Source organism: Equus przewalskii, chromosome 1, assembly GCF_037783145.1.
Source record: "Equus przewalskii isolate Varuska chromosome 1, EquPr2, whole genome shotgun sequence".
Classification (NCBI taxonomy): Eukaryota; Metazoa; Chordata; class Mammalia; order Perissodactyla; family Equidae; genus Equus; species Equus przewalskii.
In genome coordinates this window covers 133266354-133291899 of record NC_091831.1, presented here as the reverse complement: position 1 = coordinate 133291899, position 25546 = coordinate 133266354, and the positions used below count along the sequence as shown (strand labels likewise).

General features: G+C 46.5%; 1 protein-coding gene and 1 long non-coding RNA gene across 4 annotated transcripts in view; one reads left to right on the top strand and one right to left on the bottom strand.

The window, feature by feature from the left end:
- LIPC (lipase C, hepatic type) overlaps positions 1 to 25546 on the top strand; it is a 161053-nt gene that overhangs the window by 97136 nt on the left and 38371 nt on the right. Inside the window, exon 1 of one of the 3 annotated variants that reach the window (XM_070579031.1) lies at positions 18297 to 18662. The exons of the other annotated variants lie outside the window; for them this stretch is intronic. The gene's annotated coding sequence lies outside the window, so the exon portion shown is untranslated. Of the gene's footprint in view, positions 1 to 18296; positions 18663 to 25546 lie in introns of those variants that run through there. 3 annotated transcript variants of the gene reach the window in all.
- LOC139076490 (uncharacterized) lies at positions 16042 to 18072 on the bottom strand. The gene is made up of 2 exons (XR_011528167.1): positions 17466 to 18072; positions 16042 to 16320 (listed from the first exon to the last, which is right to left on the bottom strand). It is a non-coding gene; the product is annotated as an uncharacterized lncRNA (long non-coding RNA).

Sequence of the window (25546 nt, the reverse complement as noted above, 5' to 3'; positions counted from 1 at the left end):
ACTATAATAAAGTGAGCAAAACATAAAATCATTACAGGTCCTGAAAATGTTATGAAACAATAAGCAAGATGCTGTGATGTGGAATAACAAAACCACCTAGTTTATAGAGAGAGGTCAAGAAAGGCCTCCCTAAGGAGGTGAAGTCTCAGGGAAGCCAGCCCTACAAACAGGCAGCAGAACATTACAGGCAAAGGGAACTGATAGTGCAAAGGCCCTGAGGTAGGAAAGGGTTCATGTGTTCCAGATGGATTTTATCAGTGGTTATAAAGTCCTGGCCTGCTTGACAACAGTATGAGGCCACAAGCCAGTCCCACACCTAGCTAATCTGACACACAGCAAACATTATAATAAAAATAATTTGGAAATTTTTAAAACGTTCGTTACATCTCATCCTGATAAATATGCGGAGTCTAAAATAGTCTAATTATTCTGGTAAAGGTGATGCCCATTGGCGTCATCACGCACAAAGAAATTCAAGTAAATAACCATAGGGGGGAAAATGAATACCCAATTCAGATAGGGCCAATCTCGCTTCTCTGCCCTCTTTAGCTTGAATATTTTATTCTCTAAAGTTGCTTTATGTCCTTATCTTGGTGTCCTTCACAATCATACATTTTTCAGAAATACCATAAATCCCTTCAAACTAATGTGTGGTTTGGGTAAGGAGATTTGCAAGAGTTTAGAAGCAAGTTAACCTCAAATTCACCAGTATACTGATAAATAAACTGGTTATTTCCCGTAGCAAACCGGCCTGCGGTATCGGTTTACTTACATTCAGACACCTAGATTGCCCTCCGGGACTCCCCTTTAATAGCTAATCCTTTCACGAGAGGATTACCAGCTGGCAGTAATAACCACCGTCCACACGCGCGGCTGCCTTTTCTGAAGTACCTTTTGCACGTAGTGTCTCGCCTCATCCTCACACCCTCTCTAGGATGCAAGTACGAAGCTCCATTGACAGACAGGCAAACTGAAGCTCGGGCAGGACAAGCGACTTGCCCAAAGCCACACAGCTGGTCAGAGCAAAGACTAAAGCCCCACTCAGGCCTCTTTCATTTCCTTAAGTTGGTCATGTGAGCTCAAGAGTAAGGGAGCCATTGTTGTTGTTGTTAGTGCCCTCAAGTCACTTCCGACCCTCTCAACCCCGTGGACAGCAGAGCGGATTCCTGCCCGGTCTTTTTTTGCCATCCTCTCTCCTTCCGGTCCTGTATCAGACAGTGCTCCGCTGCTATTCATAGGGTTTCATGGTCAATTTTTTCAGAAGTGGGTGGCCAGGTCCTTCTTCCTAGTCTGTCTTAGTCTGGAAGCTCCGCTGAAACCTGTCCACCATGGGTGACCCCGCTGGTGTTTGAAATACTGGAGGCATAGCTTTCAGCATCACAGCAACACACAGCCACCACAGTGTGACAAAAGACGGATAAGTAGCGTGGTTCCCTGTCTGGGAAACGAACCCAGGCTGTGGTGGTGAGAGTGCCAAATCTTAACCACTAGACCACCAAGGCTGGCTAAGGGAGCCATGGGGGGTGTTCAATTAGTGTTGCCAGATAACATATAAGACATCCAATTAAATTTGGATTTCGGATAAACAATGAATAATGTTTTAGTGTAAGTATGTCCCAAGTATTGTATGGGACATACTTATACTAAAAAACTGTCCATCGTTTATCTGAAATTCCTATCTAGCTGGGTGTCTGGTTCTTGCTTTGCTAAACCCTATCAGTTGGGCAGATGGATGTGGGCTGTCTTCCTTCCCACCATTCTCTGCCTTTGGACCAGTCTGTGTAGTTACCTTTCTTTCTTTTCTGGTCAAATTTCCTCTGAACCAGGAATGCTTAAGCTAGGGTCCATGGACCCTCCAGGTGTCTATGGACAGAATTCAGGGCAGTTCATGAACTTGAATGGGAAAAATTCTCTCTTCACTGACCTCTCACTGGAACTGAACATTTCTTTTGATTATGAATGTAGGCAACCAAGCACAGTAGATCACATTACAGTTGTTGCAAATATCTCGAAATATCGTTTACACTCACAACCACTTCAAAATTACAGTGATTATTAGATTGGCAGTTGGATCTTATTTAATGCATGATGTGGTTTGGATTGCCCAGGAAGCAGACAGAGAGACAGAGTTCAGCGTTCAGGAGGTTTATTAGGGAGGGCCTTTGGGATCCACATGTGCGGAAGGGAGGGGAAGGAAGCAGGAGAGGGCAGAGGGAGCAGCCCTGCCAGGGTGCAGGCCCAGCAGCCTCGGCCTACCCCACAGCAAGCTCTGGACCTGAAGTGGACTGTCAGAATTGTCCCACATCAGGCCGAGGTGGCCGGGCATTTTACTCCCATCTCTACCATCGCTGGCTGCGGGCATGACCTTGGGCGAGCTGCTCTCTGCAGCTGAAGCGGACCCTGAGGACTGGCAGCTGAAGGCCACCTGCTGACCACACTGCCAGCGCCCAGAGCAGCACACCCTTCCTTGAAGGGAATCCGGACAGCGCATCCCCACAACCACATGGAGGGAGGAGCTCTATCGCTGTTTTTCCTTGGATACCCTATTTGAATATGATTAGTTTTCTTTGTAACCCTATTTTATTGTATGCATTTAATCAGTTCTTAGGCTTCATCAGACTGCCAAAGGGGTTCACAAAACAAAATGGTTAAAAACGCCTGCTCTATTCTCTGTCTACACCCCTCTTCCGCCCCACTCTAGCCCGTCACAGCACCACAGTTAGCACAATTAGCACCACCACTTATCTCTAAAACACTCTTCTTCAGTCCTAGCCCTCAAGTCCGTCAAGGCTGGAGAAGGCCCTAGAAGGTCATTTCCCTTCTCAGTCACTCTCCCCAGATCTTTCTCTTATTTCCAGGCCTTTATATGTGTTTCCACTTTTGCTGGGAACACTGTTTTCCAACTACACTTACCCCCAGCCGCCCCGCACCACCACCACCGCCTGTGCCTGACTAATTCTGACGCATCCTTCCGTTCCACACTCCCTGCAGGAAGCTTTCCCCGACTCCCCCAAATCCAGATGGGGGCGTTCCTGTGAGCTCGCAGCCCTCACTGTGCCTCCCTTCTTGGAGCGCTCCTCACACTGTACTGGTGCCTGTTGCTTTCTCTGCCATCTGCACTGACCATCAGCTCCACAAGGCAGGACCGTGACTAGCCTATGTCTGTTGTATCCCCCCGGCCAGGCATAGTGTAGGCATGTAGAAGTCTTCGTGGGAAAAAGAGAAGGAAGGAGAGAGGGAGGCGGGGAGGGAGGAAGCCTGTCCAGCTGTGTCAGTCTCCATCACGTCTCATCATAAAGGATTCTAGCTACTCTAGACCTCTCTCCAGTCTGCGCACTGGTTTTTCCACCCAATGTGTTCACAGCGAGTTGTATGTTTACTGTTTTTACTGATGCGGAGTTTGCACTCTAAGCTTCGCCACCCGCTCTATGCACCACCCTTACTAGCATGTTTTATACAAGGGGCTGAGGGGACCCGACCTTCGTGGTTGGAGATAACAAGTAGTGAAATGGCCAAAAGGGCATCAGGAGGGAAATAAGGAGCTAGAAAATTCCCAGCCAATTCACCAACTGGGTGGTCATCCCCAAACAGACTGACTTGGCTGTGCCCCAAGGAACAGCTCCTGCTCAGACCAAAGGGCGCCACATGGTGAAGCCTCGCTCCTTCGGTTCTACTGGAATCAGACAGGCCTGAGTTCAAAGCCTTGTTCTCCCAGTGACTGGCCGTGGGACACTGAGCAAGTCTCTGAGCCTCCGCTCCTCCATCTGCTCCAGCGAAGTGCTGGTGCCTCCCGTGCACAGCTGTTGGGGAATTGACTGGAATTCCTCGGCAAAGCGCCTGGCCCTCGGCGCCCCTCACTGAACGGGTGCTTTATTATAGCTCTGTCTTCCAACCTGGGCCTGCCTCAGTAGGACAGCACAGACAGGCCACAGGAAGGACGGGCACGTTCTCTTTGGCTCACAACCTTCTGCAGTTTCTTAACCACAGGCCCTGCTGGCACCTTTAAATTTCCCCCCAGCCAAAGAGCCAGCCGGCCAAGCAGCACGAAGATGTGGCCACAGCGTGTGAGAACCATCCCAAGCTGTGAGAGACACTCTGCGAGCAGAACAGGAGCCTCCCTCTACATCACGGTTGCACGGCCTTCTCTGCGGCTTGGGCAGGCTTTTCCCAGCAGAGACCACAGCTTTCACGAGAAAGGTGGTCTCTTTTGCAGCAGCGTTCTCATAGAGAAGGATGAATGCCGCACACGTTTCCCTGAGTCTCCTCACCATCCAACTGCAGAAAAGATACATTCGACCCTTTAATCTACAAGCGTTACCGAGCCAGAGTGGGTTTGCTTCCTGGCGAGTTAAAATCAGGCTCTCCACGAGAAGTGGTTGTTACACAAAGTAGAGCTTATTTGCAGCAAATAGGAGGCCACACGGAATCATTTCCAAAGCCACAGCCATCCCTGAGCACGGAAAAGCAGGGGCCTTTTATTTCGGGTGGGGAATGAATATTCAAAAGGGAGAGGGGGGGTATGCCCTTGCGCAGCCTCAGCAGGCACCTCTCAGCTCATCCGCGAAGGCTCTGCTCTTATTGGGGGGCTCTGTCCGGTTCAGGGTGGTTGGTGAGTGCATCTCTTAACAGAAAAAAAAAAACCACAGAAACAATTTGGAGAAACAGTTAAATGCTGTTTCAAAACCTCCTTTGAATTCCTCGGGGTAATTAGTCATTGACACAAGTATACAAAACAGAAAACTGAACCCTCCATGTGCCAGGCTCCATTTGCTAAAAACTTTACCAACTTCTTATTTCATATAAAGCACTGCGAGAGGGCCGTGAGCACTAACCTCTGCTCTCTTATTTCCTGTTTTATTCCCAGCATCCAGCCTAGCGCAGAGTAAGTTCTTGAAAAAAGAAAGACAGAAAGAAAAGAAAATATATGTATATATGCTAGAATGAATCAATGAATGATGGGAAATGACATTAATAAAACGCCTGGCACATAGGCAGCATTCAAGAAACAGCTTTTCTCACTGTTCTGTTTTCTAACTTGACCCTGCTTCAGCAGGATGTCTGGACACACCCTACAGAATCCCGGACCCTGTTCACTTGACAGACTCACTTCACAGATGAGGAAGTTGAGGCTCTGAGGAGGTTCCATGATTCAGCAAAGGTCACAAGGCCACTGGGTGACCAGGCCTGGGACCATTCTCCCTTGCCAGAAAACTCACAGTCTGCAGAAATGACTGCTAACAGCGTCTATTGGACAAGTGGATGTCCTTGTTTACGTCCTTTAGTTCAGTTTCTGATGACCTGTACCAGGCAGGTCCAAACTCAGAGCCCAAAGGCCAGAGGCAGCTGTCCTGCCAGAGTGCCCCATTGCCAACAGTGTTTCAGATGGAGCCCAGGAGGGCAACCGCGCTTCCCTCTGGATATACAATAGCACACAAAGTGCTGACACACACCGACTCATTTCAGCATCTCAACAACCACACCTGGAAAGCACTATCATTATGTGTATTTTACAGATGAGGAGCCTGGGGTTCATATAGAGGGAGAGACTTTCCCAAGGTCACTCAGCTAATGCCTGGAAGAACCAAAACGAGAATCCAGGACTCCTGCCTCCACATCCTGTGTTTTTCTTCTGCGCTACATGAAAGGGTGCAAAATACGAATTAAGCAATCATCCACATTCATATGTAACTCTGGCATGCTTCCAGCTGAGACTTCCAGCTGTTGATCTAGCTCAAAGGTTTCCTCAGTCCTCTCCCCTGAATCCTTCTTAGTCCCTGGGGAGGAAGAGTAGTGAAAGGAGAGCAACTGAATCCTACGTGAATGCAAGGCCCTGACTCAAAGAAATGTAGGCAGTAACTCAGCCCATTGCATCCACCATAGGGCTCTCTGGTGACGATGGTAGATGCTACCAGAACATGGACAATAAATACCACACTCCACAGGGTTAGCCCCAGGCAGGTTCTATGGGGAGAGCTATCACTATGGCTGACTTGTGGCAGGAGGGACCCACTGTGTCCACAGGAGCAAGGGCACCTTGTTGTTTTTTTGCGTGAATAAGTGCGAGATTGGGGCTAACAGACAACTGACGATACATACGAAGAGTCTTTTAAAAGTTCAGGTCACTTAACCTAGAAATTCCTCTTGCTAAAATTCAAAATGTATTAGTCTAGGGTGTAGAAACAGACCCATGAATAGGACTGCATCACAGTATTGCTTACATTTGAGGAAAAAAGCAGCGGATATAACTTAAATTACAGCAGTAGAAGATTGGTCAAATAATTCTGGTACAACCACACACTGGAATTCTCTGTGGCCACGAAAGGCAATTTTTGACATCATGGGGAAATGTCCAAGACAAAACATTAAGTTACAAAATCAGGACTCTAAATAAGAAACACATATATATTTTTTCACATGCAAACACATGTCGCATTTTAAAACTAGAAAGAAACCGTAGGACAATGGTTATCTTTGATTATGGGATTATGGTGGGTTATTTTCTTTATACTTTTGGTGTTTTTCTCTGCTTTTTAAGTTTTCTACAATGAACATATATTACTTTTTGAACTAAAAAAGTTTGATTTAGGTTTTTTGGTTAGTTTAATTTTGCTTTTTAAGAGAGAAAAGGCCTCCACATCAGAGGCAAGGATGGATGTGGAAAACGAGTATGGGGCCTTTGGACCAGGAGAGAAGTCAGGAAGGATGGTGAATGGCCTGAGGAGGCTGAGTGAGCCAGATTGCTTGGAAAAACCACAGGGATCGAAAGCCATGGAGTAACTTCTCTAGATCCAACAGCCTTTGAGGAAGGCAGATGGAGCCTCGGACCTGTCCCATCCATCTTAAAGCGGCCTCTGGTCATGGAGTCAGAGCCTTTAAGATGCACGTGGCCTGGGGACAGTTACCAAATATGGGCTGAGCGTCTGCTGCGTGGGGTACAAGGTGGGGGAAGGGATGAAGGTGAAATCATGGCCTCTGTCCTCAAGGTGCTTCCAGTCAACAAGAGGGAGTGAGATGGCCATAAAAGAGGACAGCACAATGAGGCTCATTCCACAGACAGACCCCTGGAGCTTTGGCCTTTCATCTTCCTTAACAAACAAGAAAACAAAAACACCAATCAAAACAAAAGTACATAGAAAAGGAGACACAGAGGAACACAGAAAAACAAAGAACTCCTCCAAACTGATGACTTTTTCATCCCAAAGGCCACCCAATGTCTCTGAGGCATCCGCCACTGAAGAAGTCAAGTTTTCACAGCCCACAGACCCCGGATTCCGCTGGGCGCAGTCTGAAATCAAGGAGTTCATTTAATGGAAGCTTAGCAGATTCAGATTTCTCTAAAATTCCACGTCCGTTTCTGCCAAGAAGCTGTTTTGAAAGATGACACTCCCTTGATGTGAATTTGCAGCCTGCCCCATTAACGAGGCTTCACTCAGAAAACATTTTTAGATCAACCCTGTTCCAGACACTTGCTCCCAAGGACAAACTAGAAGAAACTCTGCACCAGCTCAAACCTTTCTGAGCTCTTTGATGATCAGAAACGAGGGAAAATATTAGAAGGAATATGATTAATCCAAATATCCTCAACAACCTTCAAAGCAAACGGTTCCTGCGTGCTCCCAGGAGCACAGCTCATGCAGAGCCAGCCCCTCTGGCCTTCATGCCTATCAGCCAAGCCAATTCCTTAAAAACAAACAGACCCCAGAACAATGGGAGGAAATCAAAGGTAAGGAAAGGGAGGAGGAGGGAGGTAAGTGAGAGAAGGGCAAGGAGGATTGGAAAACTGACTGCAATTAGCGTGTGCCTCATTTTATTTAAAAAAATTAAAAGGATAAGGTGCTCAAATGGCACAGCCCCCTCAGCAAGGCCCCCTGAGTTCACTCCTGTGCAGCTGTGAAGTCTGGAGAGACCCCAAGGCAGCCAGCATCTGCGTCCTGTCTCCACCCATAAATGGCTGAGTACTGTCCTCTCCACATGCAACCCCAATTCTCAGGCGTGGTCCGATGGCGTTTCCAGAGCCAATTGCTCTCAGATAAACAAACATCTCCTCAGCCTTTGCCAACTTCACCCAGCCGGAAAGTCGCAATGCCGAATTAGTAGCATCTCAATCACTTCCGTGACAAGCTGGTGACAGGCTGGGCTATGATGAGTGGAGCAATCAGATGTTCTTCCAGGAAAGAGGAGGGAATACAAGCAGAGTGGGACAGTAATAATAATCATCATAATGGCCCCCATTTACATAAAATTTATAATTGCCAGGATAACAAAATGAGCAGGAGTACCTGTTTGTGTCAGACAGACCCCAAGACAGAATTCCAGCTCCTCTGCTTTCCGGTGGTGTGACCCTGAGCAACATTCTAGACCTTTCTGAGCCTCAGTTTCCCATCTATTAAAGATGAATAATAATCTCTACTTCGTAAGATCATTTAGAGGTTTGAATGAATGAACGTCTGCAAGGCATTTGCACAACATTACAAGTAATACTAGCGGTAGGATTGTTGGTATTATAAGTAGTATTTTTTGTTATTTCAACTAGTATTGTGTACTATTTTATTTTACCTTTACCTCATAGAGGAGAGATCATTTTAACCCTGTTTGGATGCAAGTAAAACAGAGACCCAGAAAGGTTAAACATTTTTCCCAGTAAACATAAGATGTTAGTGGGGAAACAAGAACTGTGCGTTACTTTCCTATTGCTTCAGTAACAAATTATTACAAATCTAGTGGCTTAAAACAACACAAGTTATTACCTTACAGTTCTGGAAGTCAAAAGTCCTACAAGTCCTAAAAATGAGGACTGTGTTCCTTCTGGGAGCTCTCAAGAGAGAATCCGTCTCTGTGCCTTTTTCAGTTTCCGGAGACTGCCTGCATTCCTTGGTTCACGGCCCCTTCCTACGTCTTCGAAGGCAGCAGTGTAGCATCTTCCAGTCTCATTCTCTGACTCCAACTCTACAGCCGCTCTCCTACACAGATCCATGTGATTGCATTGGGCCCATCCAGATAATCCAGGATAATCTCCCCAACTCAAGGTCCTTAATTTAATCACATCTGCAACGTCCCTTTTGCCATATTAGGTAGCAAACATATTCTCAGATTCGGGGGTAGGGAGGAGGACATCTTTGGGGAAGGGTCACTATTTAGCCCACCACAGACTAAATCCTGTTCTGCAGAATAAAACTACTTGGGTTTGGGTTGGTTTTCTGCTTGTTTGTTTTCGTTTTGCTTTAAACTCTTTCGTGCATTTGTTCAGCAAATACTTTGTGCAGGGCATATTTATAACTTAGAAGCTGCTCGTCTCTAGATATCACCACATCAGCATCAAGCTTCGTTAGTGTGAAATAAAAGAGGTCTCTACATATATATCCTAAAACATCACTGAAACCCAGACTTTCAAAGTGAAAAGGACCTTGGGAGACCATTAGCCAATCCTTTTCTGTTATAAAGGGGCAAACTCAAACCCAGAGGAGTAACATGACATCCCCAATGTCCATACTGAGTTTGTGAGAGGTTACGAGGGCTTGAGTTAGAACTGGAGGGAGAAAAGCAAACTGAGAGGCATTTTGAAGACAAAATCAGTGGGGTTTCACAACTGGCTGGAGATGGGGCTAAAAAGTTGTAGGAGTCAAGGGTGCCCAAAGGTCAGAGCTTGAGGGTGTCATTCACTGAGATGGGGATATATAGCAAAGGGAACACATTTTCTAGGGAAAATAATGTATTTCGTGTGTTCTGGAACTTGGATCTCTTTCTGTAGGGCTGGCTTAGCAACCTTGTGAAATGTCCATTACTCTTTCTCTTCTCTCTACATATTCTCTCGTAAGTGTGGGCATGGGGCTGTAATCTTCATCTGACCACCATATGTCAGTACTTTTTTTTTAATTAATAAACTATTTTTTAGAGCAGTTTTAGGTTCACAGTAAAACTGAGCAGAAATTACACCAAATTCCCATATACTCTCTGTACCCCGACACCCATAACCTCCCCGACCAGAGTGGCACATTTGTTCCAGTCAATGAATCTACACTGGTACCTCGTCATCACCCAAAGTCCATGGCTCACATTAGGTTCACTCTTGGTGCTGTACTTTCTGAGGGTTTTAAGAACTGTACACTGACATGTATCCACCATTATAGTATCATACAGAGTAGTTTCACTGCCCTAAAATTCCTCTGTGTTCTGCCTATTCATCCCTCCTTCCCCCCAACCCCTGGCACCCACTGATCTTTTCACCATCCCCATAGTTTTGCTGTCAGTGCTTTATATTTCCTGCTGACGCTGAGCATTCATCTTTGGGGATGATTTTTGGCCTAACACCTACCAACTTACATTGACCTGAAGGCAATAGGGTTGGCTGCACGCTTCTGTTTTGACCTTTAAAGATGTTGCTCCACTATCTGACTTGCATGGTTTCTGGGGAGACGTCTGTGAAATTCTTATCTATTCCTTTATACGTAATGTGGTTTTTTAACCTCACTGCTTTTAAGATCTTCCTTTTATCCTTTCTCATCACTGGTTTTAAGCAAGTTGATTATACTGTGCCTTGATGTAGTTTTTTCCATGTTTCTTATGCTTGGGCTTCATTGAGCTTCTTGGATCTGTGTATTTATAGTTTTCATCAAATTTAGACATTTTTCTGCCATTATTTCTTCAAGCATGTTTTCTATCACCTCTCTCTTTCTTCTCTTTTGGAATCTCTGATTATGCAAATATAAGGCCATTTAAAATTGCCCCACACCTCTCTAATGGTCTGTTCATTTATTTTCAGTCTTTTTTTTCTCTGTGTTTCATTTTGGATAGTTTCCATTGCTCTGCCTTCAAGTCCACTAATCTTTTCTTCTGCAATGTCTAATCTATTATTAATCCCCTCCAATGTATTGTACATCTCAAACATTGTTTTTTCCATGTCTACAAGTTCAATTCAGATTTTTTTTATCTTCCATGTTTCTTTTTAATATACATTTTCTTCTACATTCTTGAACTTATGGAACGTAGTCATAACAACTGTTTTAATATTGCCTACTAATTTTATCTTCCTTATCATTTCTAGGTTGGTTTCAATTGATTTTTCTCCTCATTATGGGTTGTATTTTCTGCTTCTTTGCATACCTGGTAATTTTCAATTAGATACAAGACAGTGAGATTTTACCTTGTTGTTGCCAGGTGTTCTCATATTATCTTAAATATTCTTTAGCTTTGTTCTGGGGTGCAGTTAAATTACTTGAGAAGAGTTTGATCCTGCTGCAGCTTGTTTTAAACCTTTGTTAGGTGGGACCAGGGCAACCTTTAGCCTAGGGCTAATTTGCCCCACTCAAGAGGGGATAAGCTTTTGAGTATTCCAGCCAATGCCCTATGTTTACAAGATTTTTTCCCACTGCTAGTGGGAACACAAACTCTTCCCAGCCCTGTGTGAGTGCCAGGGGAACATTCCCCTTGCTCCTTTCTGGGTCTTCTTTCTCCAGCCTCAGGTGCCTGTGCTAATCTCCACTCAGCTGAAGACTCGAGGGCCCTCAGCAGATCCCTGGAGCTCTCTCTCTGTAAGCTCAGGCTGCCTTGGAGCTCCACTCCCAACTCTGTCTCCCCTCCACTGGGAGGGGCCTGTGAGCTAGAAACTCTCTCCAGTTTGCAACCTGGGCCAATAGTAGAGCTGTCCTCATTTGTTTCCCCCTCTCAAGATCACTGTCCTATGCTGCTTATTGCCCAATGTTTGAAAACTGTTGTTTCATATATTTTGTCCAGTGGTTTAAGGAGAGAAGATAACTCTGAATACTCCTATTCCATCTTGGCTGGAAGTAGAAGTCTTTGCTACACATTTTAGAATACTAGAATTTGGGGTGGCTCACTTAGAAGGACTCAAGCCACCTCAACCCTGTAGTAAGAATCCAAACAACATGGCTTATACTTTCAATCATTACAATATGATGACAAAATATCCATGTCCCACACTATCCATTACCACACTGTGTCTCCCTTTAGCACTGTATTTGAGTAGAACTGTTTACTGCCTCACCTCATTCTCTTACTTACTTACAAAGCAAAGTTCTCTAATGTCTTAGTAAATGCCTAACATTTCTTTGGCACCAGCTTAGCACAGCACCAGCCTCCTACCTCTTGCTCACAGAGAGCTGTGCTCCTTTCTACACTATAGCACACTGAGGTCAACAGTATTCTATCAGACGAATGATGTCATAACATTCCATATCCTCACCCAGGAGGGGCCATAGCACTCAGCCTCTCATGTGACAAAATCAAGTTCAAGATTTAGCTCTATGGGGCCGGCCCCATGGCCGAGTGGTGAAGTTCATGCTCTCTGCTTCGGTGCTCCAGGGTTTCACCAGTTCGAATCCTGGGCATGGACATTGCGTCAGGCCATGCTGAGGCAGCATCCCACATGCCACAACTAGAAGGAGCCACGACTAAAAATACACAACTATGTTCCAGGGGGCTTTGGGAGAAAAAGGAAAAATAAAATCTTTAAAAAAAAAAAGAGAGAGAGAAAAAGATTTAGCACTAAAAATACCTTGCTTTTCTGAAGCAAACCCCTTTGGAGGTTTCACAAGAATTGAAACGAGAATTTCTAAACTTGCAAGTTCCCATGTTGAGAACTGCTGCCTGAGAGAATGGCAGGGATATTTGAAGCCCTGCCCACAGTTCCAGGAAACACCCTTTGTATCCGAGCTTCTTTCCCACACAAATGTGAGAATGAGGCTACGACCCTGGAAACTGAACACAGGCAAACAGGAACCCTGCTGAAAATATTCTTGCGCTGACATTAGACATGAAAACACCCATACAAGCTTGACTTGCTGTCACAGTCAAATAAAATAATAATGTGTAAGCATTTCAAAGCGATTCCATTGACATTCTCACTCGATCCTGACAAGTCTGTAAGTAAGAGGGGCAGGTGGCACAGTTCCCAGCGAAAGATGAGCAAAGTGAGCCTTACAGAGGTTAAGTGATTTGAGCAAGATCAGACAGATGGTTGGTGGCAGGGCAGGGTCTTGAACTTCTAGGGTTCTTCTAACTCTAGGTCATGAGCTCTTTCCATTACGCCCTGCTTCTTCTCTCTCTGTATCAGAAAAGGTAACAACTTCCAGATTCCATGTTGACCCTAGACCAGGGCTTCTTGACTGCAGATCCATTGACATTTTGGGCCAGATAATTCTCTGTTGGGGTCAGGGAAGGATACTGTCCTATGCATTGTAGGATATTTAGCAGCATCCCTGGCCTCAACCTACTAGACGCCAATAGCACCCCCTCCCCAAGTCTTGACAGCCAAAAACATCTCTACATGTTACTGTATTATCAAATGTTGCCATGCAGGAAGGGAGCAAGGGGGGACAAAATCAACCATCAGTTGAAAACCACTGCCCTAAATGATGCCTGAGAATGCAGCCCACATGTTTGAGGAGGTGACAGTGACAAAGTTCATTCTGCTAAAGGAGAAACACAAAAGTGAAAGAGGAACTAGCTTAGGGGAATAAGTCTAGGACCGTGGAACTCAGCAGTGAGTGGCTGAGAATTGCACAACACCCGGGCATTATCTAAAAGTTTCTCTTCTTGGCCACACCCTGAGCTTAACCTTTTGTGTCTTCACTCCACCCCTTCAGACTCAGCCAACTCTGCATAACCCACGCCACTTTCCGAGGAGACATTTCCGGAAGGCAATGTGAAGTTTGTTAACCTGATGAGAGGCAGTATGGCGTAGTAGTTAAGATGTAGGCTTTGTCCATGCAACAACGCGGACGAACCTCACATACTGTTGAGTGAGAGGCGGCTAGCCCAAAAGCGCACATTCTGTGCGAACCCACTCACGTAAAGTTCAAGAACAGGCAAAACTAATCTCTGGTGGTGAAAGTCAGAATACAGGTTACATCTTTGGTGATATTACCTGGAGCAGGTGTGGGGAGCCATCTGGGAATGGAAATGCTCTCTGTCTTGCTCTGATTGCTGGCTACACTAGTTGTAAACATAGGTAGACCCTCCCGGAGCTATACATTTAGGATTTGTGCACCTTCCTGGGCATGAATTGTACTTCAGATAAATAAATAGCTTCATCATCTTAAAAAAAAAAAAGAATGTCAACTCTGGAACTAGGCTACCTGCATTTGAGGACGACTCTGGCTGCCTCAGAGCGTTTTGTAAGTGGTGATAACTGTACGGGGCACAGGGCACGGGAAGTGCACAATGAGAATTAGCATCTTTATAATTAAAGGGACCACACTTCTAACCAGCCAGGCAAAGCTCCACCCCACCCCACCACTGCACTGAACTCAGGTGGGCATGTGGTAGGTACTTGGTGACTCAACTTAGCCCCCCTCCGCTGGAGGTACCCCCACCCCCACAATCAAGCCAGGCATGCCTGCCACTATTCTCTGTCTTCTTTAGTTCCTCCCAAATTTCTCAGGAGGCTTGCTCCCCTATCTGCAGAGCTCTTCATCAATAGACTGACTATTTACAGAATGCGGCAGTTTTGATTAAACAGTCCATTTCACTGGAGACTGGGGTATTGTGCTGTGTCTCCTTATGAGTTATTCTTGGCACCAGCAGCCCTTGCTCTTACCAGACGTTTCTTTACATTTTAAGGCCTCCCGTCAGAAGAACGGCAGTGAGACAGATGAAATGAGGAACAGATGGGATTACGCTGTACCTTTCCCCCAACTGTTTCTCAGCGGATTTACCACGGTGTCTTCACTGCAATTTGCTCCTTGTGGGCTTATATTCTTCTCTTTGGAAATCGGCTGAGTCAGAAGGAAATAAACAAACTCAAGAGTGTGGGGGAAAAACGTTCGGTGGTGTGTCAGGAAACCTGGGTTCTAGATCCAGTATCCAAAGGTGTGATTGAGTAACGCGTGTTTGATGTTTTCGGCACCACAGTTTTTGTTTAGTTTTGTTTTCATCTGTCAAATGAGCGATTGGTCTGGATTTGTGGGTTTTGAACATATGTCAGCTATGGAAGACCTCCTGCAAACAGAATCTCAAACAGAAGCCATTAAAACCTGAAAGCAGTGCTGTTTGGATTGACACAGAGGTGGGCAGTCACAGCCTGCCCTCTCAGCTGCTGCATCCTCTCTGCAGTCCCACAGCAGCCCCCAAAGTACCTCCACAGGGTCCCTGGGCTTGGGATTCTAAGAGCGCAATTTGAAAACCATTAAATTTGTCTGTTTAAAAATAAATCACTTACTTGGGCCAGTCCCAGTGACCTAGTGGTTAAGTTCAGCGTGCTCTGCTTTGGTGACCTGGGTTCAGTTCCCGGGCACCAACCTACACCACTCATCAGTGGCCCTGCTGTGGTGGCAGCTCACATATAAAACAGAGGAAGACTGGCACAGATGTTAACTCAGGGCAAATCTTCCATAGCAAAAAAAAAACAAAAAAAACCACACTTTCTAGCCAGCCAAAATATTGCTCTATAGTGCCCCTATTTCTATTCATTCTGTAAGTTTTAATCAACAGACCCTCTGCACATTACGAAAACCCATAAGTAAAATCCTACATGACACATATCTGCATGAAAAAAGACTGGAAGGAAATACACAACAAAAAGTACAAGACAGTGGTCATCTTGGGGTGACGGGAATCCAGCAACAATGATTGTGGCAAGATGCTGTGTGGCTCTCACTCTCCTGCATCACTGCCCGTAAGAAACATCTGAGAAGACCCTTGTACCTCTCAAAGCACCCGGGCCTGTGTCCTGCACATGAGGCCGGGCCTTCATTCCAGCAGCCCCAGCCATTGAGACACAAACACACAGAGATGGTGTGAGTGCAGCTTTCCTGGGCACAGGCCTGACGGAAAACTGTCCTCGGACAGGATTTCCTCAAGTGGGGCCTGGGGATATCAGTCCCAGAAATGCTTAGCCACCAAAAGGGTGTGGGAGGTGGGAGGAAAAATGTACTTTGCAGGCCTACTGCAAAGTAATTGAGTTTGAGGACCACTGCATAGCATTTGCCCCTACAACAGATTAGCTGCACAGTAAGTAGCATCTTAATGTCTCTGTCTGGCCAATAGGAAGCCTGATTAATGTTGCTTAATACAACATTTCTCAAATTTATTTGACAACAAAACTCTTTTTTCCCCATAACTCTTATTAATATCTCAACAAACAGTTCCAGATCAGAAAAGGTTTCACAAAGGCAATTTTTAAAAACTGAATTATAAGGCTTAAAACAAATGAGGAATTACCAAAGACTTAGGGAAGAGAGGAAAAGAGGCTGTTTTAGGGTCTGGAGGACTTTGAGGCAAGGACAAAACAAAGGACCACGCAGGATTCCAAAGAATGTCCAGAATTTTCTTCCTCTCTGTTGATTCCTTTTTTCCAGCTCATTCCTAGAGAGTAGACAGAGGCAGGGTTGCTGTGTTAGTAGCCCAACAGCTCATGACCACGGGAAGGGGACTGTGTATATTCGAAGTGACACAGCTCGGGTCCCTGCCTCCACCCACCTCCTCCTTTCAATATGGGCTCACTGTGACAAATCTTTCCCTGGGAAGAGCAGGAAAATAAAATTATCTTGTTAATTAATTCAGCAAATAACCCACCTCCGTGCCAGCCTTATGCCAGGTGCTGGGAGCACGCGGATGCATAAGACACATACGGCTTAGAGCCTAGTCTTGAAGTCAGCAAGGAGATGAAGAATCCCACCCTCAGGGTCTGCATGGGGGCCTGGGGTGTGCACAGAAGGGGGCCCTCCCCTCATGAGTTGTCCAGAGTTTCCTGAAGCCTCAACCCTGAAGCACAAGTTCTCAGCCCTCCTTCCAAGTCGAGGGCTGAGGTGTAGGAAAGGGTGAGAGAACTCCTAGCAGAGGGAACTGCCAGCACAAAGTCACGGAGGCAGGAGAGAGTGGGCAGTGGGGGATCCCCTAAGGGCTCCTGCAGGAGCAGAGTGTTTGGACAGAGAAGGTAGAACAGATCATGCCGGGGAGCAGGCGTGCACGTTACTGCTACAGTGAGTTGCAGTTGCTGATAGTGGGAGGGGAAGAAAGAGGAGGGAGGAATGGGAGCTGACTTAGGGGGCTGAGTGGGTGCCTGGAAGAAGAGGGACGTGGGAGCAGAATGAGGAAGTCAGCAAAAGCTGGTTGGAAGTAGGAAGAGGAAAGACAAGTTCAGTCCTCGACAAATTAAGCAGTTTGCATAAGTCCGAGCGTTGACACTGATGATGATAGTGGTGATGATGACGATCATGAAGATGACATGAACGCTCTCTCCTCCTTCTTTCTCTGCTGGTTGTGGGAGGAAGCAGGAGGAGGACAATGATCGGAAGAGAGAGTTGTTGGGTCTTCTATGGAGAGCACCTGGAGGCAGGTAGAGCTGATGTGACCTTCTCCCTCCATCCCTGACACCTTCCCCCTCACTCATCCTTCTGCAGAAGACAGAGTAGGTGGTCCGGCTGGGTTCTGCACCGCCGCCACCCCAAAACCCCCGTGGTCCATATCCAGGACCCCTCTCACCACTCTGCTCCCTCCCCATGACTCACCGAAGACTGGCGGTACCTAGCCCCTCATGGGGTGAATCCACCCTCCTTCTTCTGACAGGTTATGGTCCAGAGTGACCACTGCTTCAGCTTCCCCAACCCCCAGCTCCCACATAGCCTGAGGTGAGCCATCTCCCTGCAGAAGCGGAGAACCAGGAAAACGACAGACAAAACAAAGCCGTGCTGAAAACAGAATGCCAAAGCACCCTCCTCTTAGGGTGCATTCTCTTCAGGGAAGATGCTGAATTCTAGTAACACACTCCCTGGGGCGTTTTCAAATCCAGACACACTGGAGCCTTGTTTCAGCCTCACTCTGGGCCAAGGACCGGGCTCACCTCCAGCCTCCAACCGGCTCTGGCTGCTGCCCCCGCTCAATTCTGGCGGAGAGCACTACACAGGCCGGGCTTGCAGCCCTGATGCTGCGGGCAACAAGCTCTGCTGACTCCAGGCCCCCGCTGGCCAGCTTCTGTTTTGCTATGCTCCTGCTCCTTCCTGGTGGCCTCTCTGAATGCCACTTCTTTCTGCCAAGCCCTCAGGCGTTGCCGCAGCCAGGCCCCATCTCCACAGATCTCGCTGTTCTTTGTCCACTTGCAGAGCCCGCCTCGTTGCCGCCCACATCTGGGTCGGCAAGCAGGAGCTGCCTGTTTCAGAGACTTCCCAGTTCCCTCCAGAGTTCAATTTCTTCCAAAGAGCCTGGCACATCTTAGCTGCCAGCGTGAACTGTGAGTTCCCAGAGATGCCGATGGCACTTTCCAACATTCATCACTTTTGACACATCTAAAATATCCCCACTCCCAGCACTCCATGAGCGCCAGCCCAGATGGACTGGCTGCTGGAGAAGCAGCAGGCTCTGGAAGGCCCTGAGAGGCCCTGGGCACAAGCTTCCAGACTGAGAAGCACCTGCTCTCCTCTCACTCCCTCTACTTCTTCCAAAGCTGAGCCAGCCGAGTGGGCACCGCTGGGTCCCAGCACAGCCCTCACTGCCCGGCTTCCTTCAATAGAATCTCTCACACCTTGGCTCCCCATGGCTCCAAGGACTTTGCCATCTGCCAGGCCCAGTTCTGCCAGAGAGGAAGCTGCTTGCTTGGGAAGTTCCCTGTGGGGTCACCTTTACTCTTTCAGGTCACTGAGGACCCAATGGGAAGGAGCCTGACCCCCTGACCTATTCAACAGCTGAAGTCAAGGGCCCCTGGGGCCAAGGTCAGTGAAGGCATATATGTGTGGGTTTATTTCTGGGCTCTTAATTCTGTTCCATTAGTCTATGCATCTGTTTTTATGCCAATTCCATACTGTTTTGATTACTATAGCTTTCCAATATAATTTGAAATCAGGAAGTGTGATGCCTCCAGCTTTGCTCTTTCTCCAGATTGCTTTGGCTATTCAGGTTCTTTTCTGATTCCATACAAATTTTTGGATCGGTTTTTTCTATTTCTGTGGAAAATGTTACTGGAATTTTGGTAGAGATTGCATTGAATGAGATTGTTTTCTTTGTTTCTTTTTCAGATAGTTCATTGTTAGTGTATAACGCAACTGATTTTTGTATGTTGATTTTGTATCCTGAAAATTTACTGAATTCGTTTAGTAGGTCTGGCAGCTTTTTAGTAGAGTCCTAGGATTTTCTATATACAAGATCATATCATCAGCAAACAGAGAAAACGTTACTTCTTCCCTTCCAATTTGGACGGCTTTTCCTTCTTTTTCTTGCCTAATTGCTCTAGGTAGGACCCCAGTACTATACTGAACAAGAGTGGTGAGAGCGGGCATCCTTGTCTCGTTCCTTCTCTTAGAGGGAAAGCTTTCAACCTTTCACCATTGAGCACAATGTTAATGATGGGCTTGTCATGTATGGCCTTTATTATGTTGAGGCATGTTCCTTCTATACCCAATTTCTTGAGAGTTTTCATTGTGAAAAGATGTTGCATTTTTTCAAATGCTTTTTCAGCATCTATTTAGATGATCTTATGATTCTTGTCTTTCTTTCCATTAATGTGGTGAATCAATTAATTTGCATATGTTGAACCATCCTTGCATCCCAGGGATAAATCACACTTGATCATAGTGTGATCCTTTTAATGTGCTGTTGAATTTGGTTTGCTAGTATTTTGTTGAGGACTTTTGCATCTATGTCCATCAGGGATATTGAAAGTCATATTCTAAACCACCAGACAGGTTATTCTCAGAAGATCTGCCACCTTGGGATAATGCAGATTCTCAGGCCTCCCCAGACCTACTGAATCAGCTGCTCTGGGGATGGTGTTCAGGAGTCTGCATCTTAAGCACGTGGATATCTGAGAACAACTGCCCTCAAATGTAGATTAGGTAAAATATAAGGGATCCTGGAAGGACAGGTATTCATTTAGCAATGGTTTAAGGCAGAACCCTGGCTGGGTGTGTTTTGCAATCAGAGTTTTATTTCCCCACTGACCGGTGGCCCAGTTCGGGTCCTGGAGCTGCCTGATTCAGATGGCATGGCTGGAGCACTCCAGCTGGCGGAGGCAGAGACCCAGCTGAGTAGGCTCCAGAGCTGCCACATAAGGTCAGTAGACTTCTACTGCCCAAAAGAGCCTGGACAAAGGGGAGAGGGGAGGCTGAAATCCCCACTCCAAAGAGGGCCTCTTTTTCTTGGCACAAAGGCTGAGTGCTCTTGCCAAGACATGCAATGTGCTATCTAAAGGAGGTTCACAGAATTCATAGAAAGGTGCTGAACAGGCTGGAGAGAGGTGGAGAAATGGGACTCTGGCCCTGGTTTGATTTTTTTAGCCAGCTGTTGGCCTTGCCCCAGTCCCTGAACCCCTCCTTATTTCTCCATCAGGTAATGAACATGCAGAGAATGGGAAGAGCTGTGCTGCAGACCCCAGGGCCTGAGGAGTCTCAAAGGAGACGGGGAGTTCCCAGGGGCTCAGGAAAGCTAAAGGGCCCAGGGTGCAGGTTACAGCCGTGACCTCAAGCTCCGTGAGTCTGGAGGTGACAATACTGATCACACATGGGCTTGTTCTCCTTCCACATTCCATGGTCCTTCCTCCCCTCAGGACCAGCCTTTCACTGGAATCCCCTAGATTATCTGGGGAACCGGTTGACGCTACCCACCAATGGGGTACTCTGCTGCCTTCACACCAGCCACCTTATAGATGCCTCTCCTATTCTTCAGCCATCAAAACAGTTACCAAGCTGCAAAACAGTTGTCTATTTACTTGCCTCCACCCTATGACCATGAGCTTCTTGAAAGCACAGTTTGTCTTATTTACTGTTGTATCCACAACATTAAGCATAATCCTTGCCACATAGCAGGTACTCACTAAATGTGCGGTGGAATGAACAAATGAATATACGAACAAATGGGATTGTGGTGGGTCCTCGATCTCTAAGACGTCAGATCTGAGATGGCCCAATGACCTGTCCTCTTGGCCCCAGGCCACCAGACAGGGAAGCACCAGGGTGGCTCAGGGGTTGGGTGAGTCAGGACCAGTTCCTCCCCAGGCGGCCACCAAACGCCTCCCCTAGAGATCGTGGCCCAATGCTCCAGCTCACATTCCCCACCCACGGTTTACCTTTACCTTGAAGACTACCCTTGGGGCTATTTGCCCAAGTTAATGCGTAATGCCTTTCTCATGCTGCAAGTGTTTATCTTTGCAAAGCATCCGATTCCAGCAGAGGAGAGGGGAGAATTCTGCAGGAACAGAACCAGGAGGCCCCAGGTCACAGCTGCTCTGACTCTCATTCTTTTTGCTTGATTAACTCTGGCCTGGAGAACATTCTCTCTGGCATCTTTTATTTATTGAAAGTCAGAGATGGGACAGTATTAGGAATCACACATCTCAGAACTGGAGAGACCCTGGGATCTTCTCTCGACCTCTTGGTTTTCCAGAGGTGGAAACTGAGGCCCAGTTGGTTTGGGGGAAAGACAGTTCTGGAACTCAAGGAGCCAAGGACATCTCATTGTACCACCATGGAGACCTCAGAGCTGGCGGGTCCAAATTCCTTATTTTCCAGACGAGGAAACTGAGACCTAGTAAGTTAAATGACTTGCTCAGGGTCAACCAGGATGAGTTAACAAGAAACTAGAACCTCATGGAGATCTACCATCACACAATCACACGTAGTCCACCTGTAGCTAACTATGAGTGAAATAGTTCCAAAGCCACACTGTCTATGAAAGCAGATGCAGCGGACCCAAAAAAGAACGTGTTTGGCTGCTTGGCTCATGTGAAATGCCTTCCCTTCAGGCTCTGGGCTGTCTTCTAAGTCACCACATAAATGCAATTCAACACAGCCACATTCCAGACCACGGGAGTGCAGTTGTGAGGAGACTGATTTCAATGACCTCGTGGTCAGCGAGCCTCCTGTGGGGTTCTGAAGGCCTGGCAAAGGAGGTTTGTGGGTCTGTCCCAGTGAGTGACTTTAATTTCCTGGACTGCTAGGGAGCCGCTCACAGTGTGAGGCTCAACTCAACTACCTCCTGTGTGACTTTGATCAAGACACTTATCCTCTCTGGGACCCAGTTTCCTTTTGGGTTAGCACCTACTCACAGGGGTATTACGAGGATTGGGCAAAATAAGGTATTCCGAGTTACCAGCAAAAGGTGAGTAATAGCCCTGTAAACAGCCTTCCAACCTGCCTCACCAGATCGACCTGCTCCCCAGCACCCCATCATCACCGTGGATGAGAATGTTTAGGGTCTTACGGGGTTCCCTGGGTTGATAATAATTGTGGCTGACACCCTGTGGCTGACACCTTGTAAAATTCCTTCAGCCCCCATGTCATTAAGATGATCTCACCCTTTAACCAAGTAATCCCACACTAGGTAATTCATACTAGTGGAAATAATTCTTGGAAACGAAAGGCTCCCTGCATGAAGTTCATTGCATCTCTGTTTACAAAGGTGAAAAATTGGAAACATACTGCTTGTCCCAGAGAGGGAAATAGATACATAAACTACAAAACAGTCCCTCAGTGGAATATTACTCAGCCTTTAAAAATGATGAGTATGAACACTATTGGAATATGGGGAGAGGTTTATCATATAATGTGAAATTTAAAAAGTAAAAAGCAGTTATATCTGCACGGCTACGTGAAAAATATATTTGCTTCTGGATACAGAATACAAACACAGGGAAATAAAAAGTCAATCCATTAGGATGATGAGAATGCGAGTATATTTTTTAAAATGTTGTTTTCTGCTGTCACTCCACTTTCATGCAACAAATACATTTTTAAAAGAATAAAAAAGAAAATCTGATGCTTGCTCCAGAAACAATTTAGCTGAAGCCGAATTTCATTTGTGGGGAAATGCCTGGCACAGAGTAGGAACTCAGGAAGTAGTGGTAGAGAGAGGAATGAATGAGTAGATAAGGGAATAACCGAGTGAAGGGAGCACCCCCACCCCAATACCAGCACCTAAGCTGTGCCATTGGGAAGCCAAATTAGACAAGAAGCGTTTGTGTTCTCTTTTCCCATTGAAGCTACGGGCCCAAGGTCTGTTTGGAGAGCCATCCTGGATCTACCCTTGCTGTGGGGTGGAGAACAAGAGGGTAGACGAGGCATTGCAGACCTGAGCAGGCACAAAGTAAGACAAAGGATGTACAAGGCTTAGCAGAGTCTGGCACACGGCAAACACCTGACAGACGTTGACCACCTGTATGACCATCAGTAGTGGACAGAAGCAGAGCCAGTCTAGAAGAGACCGCCCAAGTCTCCACTGAAGAGGTAGGGTATCGTGGGAAGAGGCTGAGCTGGGGGCAGAGCCCTGCACTCAAATCTCCCCCTTGTCCCTAACTAGCTGTGTGAGCTTAGATAAGTGAGTTTGCCTCTCTGAGTATCAGCTTCCTCGTCTTTACATGGCAGAATAATTTATTGAGATATTATTTTGAATTAAATTGCCTCCCCCCCACCATTCCTTAGTTTAGAGGTGTTTTCAGGGCTGAAAGCAGAAGCCACTTGAATTGAACATATGTTGCTATCGTTTGTGAAAGCCTAAACTCAACAAAAAGGTAATGCGAGGTCTCCCCAAGGGGAGATGAGAAAGAGAAGGGATGCTTAGCTCCCTGACTGGGAGAGGATAGGGGCTGGTGTGTCCCCATGAAGAAAGACCCCGGCCAGAGCTTCCATGTTACTCCTAGGAAGGAGGCAATGCGGTGCCCCAGCACATTTTCAAGACACGTTTCCTCTTTGATAACCAGGGGCCTTACTTGGCGAGATCAGCCTGCATAAGGCACGGAATGTGAGTCCTCTGAGCTTTATGCCAGTGATGGGAACAGAGTCCCAAAACACAGCAAGGATGTGGGAGGGGGCCCCTCTCCTCTGGCAGAGTAGGAAGATGCTGGCTGGAGTGTCAGAAGAGCTGAGTTCTTTTGATTCTGCTGTTAACTAATGCATGGTTTGGGACATGTCAGTTGGCCTTTTGGGGTCCTGTTTCATCTGTAAAATAAGGAAGTTGGACTAGATCATTATTATCAGTAAGAGGTCCCTGGTCCTTAGGGAGCAATGGTTGGGGGTGGGAGAAGGGCATCACAGAGCCATTTTCAAACAAATTGTAAAGGGATATTGTACCTCACAAGACAACCACATGTCGAGTGTCTGCTTTTCGCTGGAATTATATCTACATGGTTTGGGAATGCTGATTCTCTCCAGAGGATTGGAAGAGTAGATTGGTGGTGTTATCTATATCCTTACTTAATAAGAAAAGGAAAATGCATTACTCCTCAATAATTGCATGTTGTTTGAGATGCACAGAGAGAGAATTAAATGCAGGCAGTATACAGGCTGGCCGCCACGACACTGCAAGGTCTCCAAGACCCTTTCATCTCTAACTCTCTCTAACCAGATGATTTGCTTTCCCAAGGATGACCCCTAGGTATCTCTGGTCATCCCCAGCCCAAAGGAACCTGGAAGGGCTTTCCAAGTATGCCAAGTCTCCCTGAGGTCCTGGAGGGCTGCACCCATCCCAGACTGATCTGCTCATTTGGCTCAAAGTCAGGGCTGGAGCTCTTCCTGCCAACTGACCCCAACTCCCAGAGGACTTAGAAACATCCTTTCCTCTCAGACCAGCCTAGTCCCCCACTCGTAACTGATGCAGAAAGCCTGCTGTGCAGCTGACAGTGCCCTGGCCCCGGCCCTTTGTGATGTGGAGAAACCACAGCGGCTGTAGTTCATTTCTTCAACAATTTTTTTTAAGTGTACACCTAGGGAACCATTACCATCAAACATATAGAACATTCCATTCCCTCAAAAATCTACCTTTTGGGGCTGGCCCCGTGGCCAAGTGGTTAAGTTTGCATGCTCCACTTCAATGGCCCAGGGTTTCACTGGTTTGGATCCTAGATGTGGACATGGCACCATTCATCAGACCATGCTGAGGCGGCTCCCCACACAGCACAACCAGAAGGACCTACAACTAGAATATACAACTGCGTACTGGAGGCCTTTGGGGAGAAGAGGAGGAAAATAAAAATTTCCCTTTTGCCCTTTCATCCCCTCGCCCCAAGAAACTACTAATCTGCTCTCTGCCACTATAGTTTTGCCTTTTCCAGAATGTCATATAAGTGGAATCACACAGTATGCAAGCTTTTAAGTGGGGCCTCTTGCAATTAGGGTAATGCATTTTAGATTCATCCATGCTGTTGCATGTATCAGAAATTTGTTCCTTTCTATTGCTGAGTAGCATTCTGTTGTGTTATATTCCATGGATACACCACAGTTTATCTGTTTACCAGGTGATAGGTATTTGGGTTGTCACTAGTTTGGGGCTATTATGAATAAAGCTGCTGTGGGCATCTGCATTTTTGTGTGGACATATGATTTAATTTCTCCTGTATAAACTCCTAGGCTTAAAATTGCTGATTCTCATAGTACATGTACATTTACCTCTATAAGAAATTGCCAAAAGGTTTTCCAGAGCGGCTGCAGTATCTTGCAACCCCACCAGCAATCCCGCCATGAAGAGTTCTAGTTGCTCCACATCCTCATCAGCACTTGGTGTTGTCAGTGTTTTTAATTTTAATCATTTTAGAGAGGGAGAGGGGGTATCTCGTTGTGGTTTAAGTTTGCATTTCTTTCATGAATAACGATGTTGAGCATCTTTTCACATG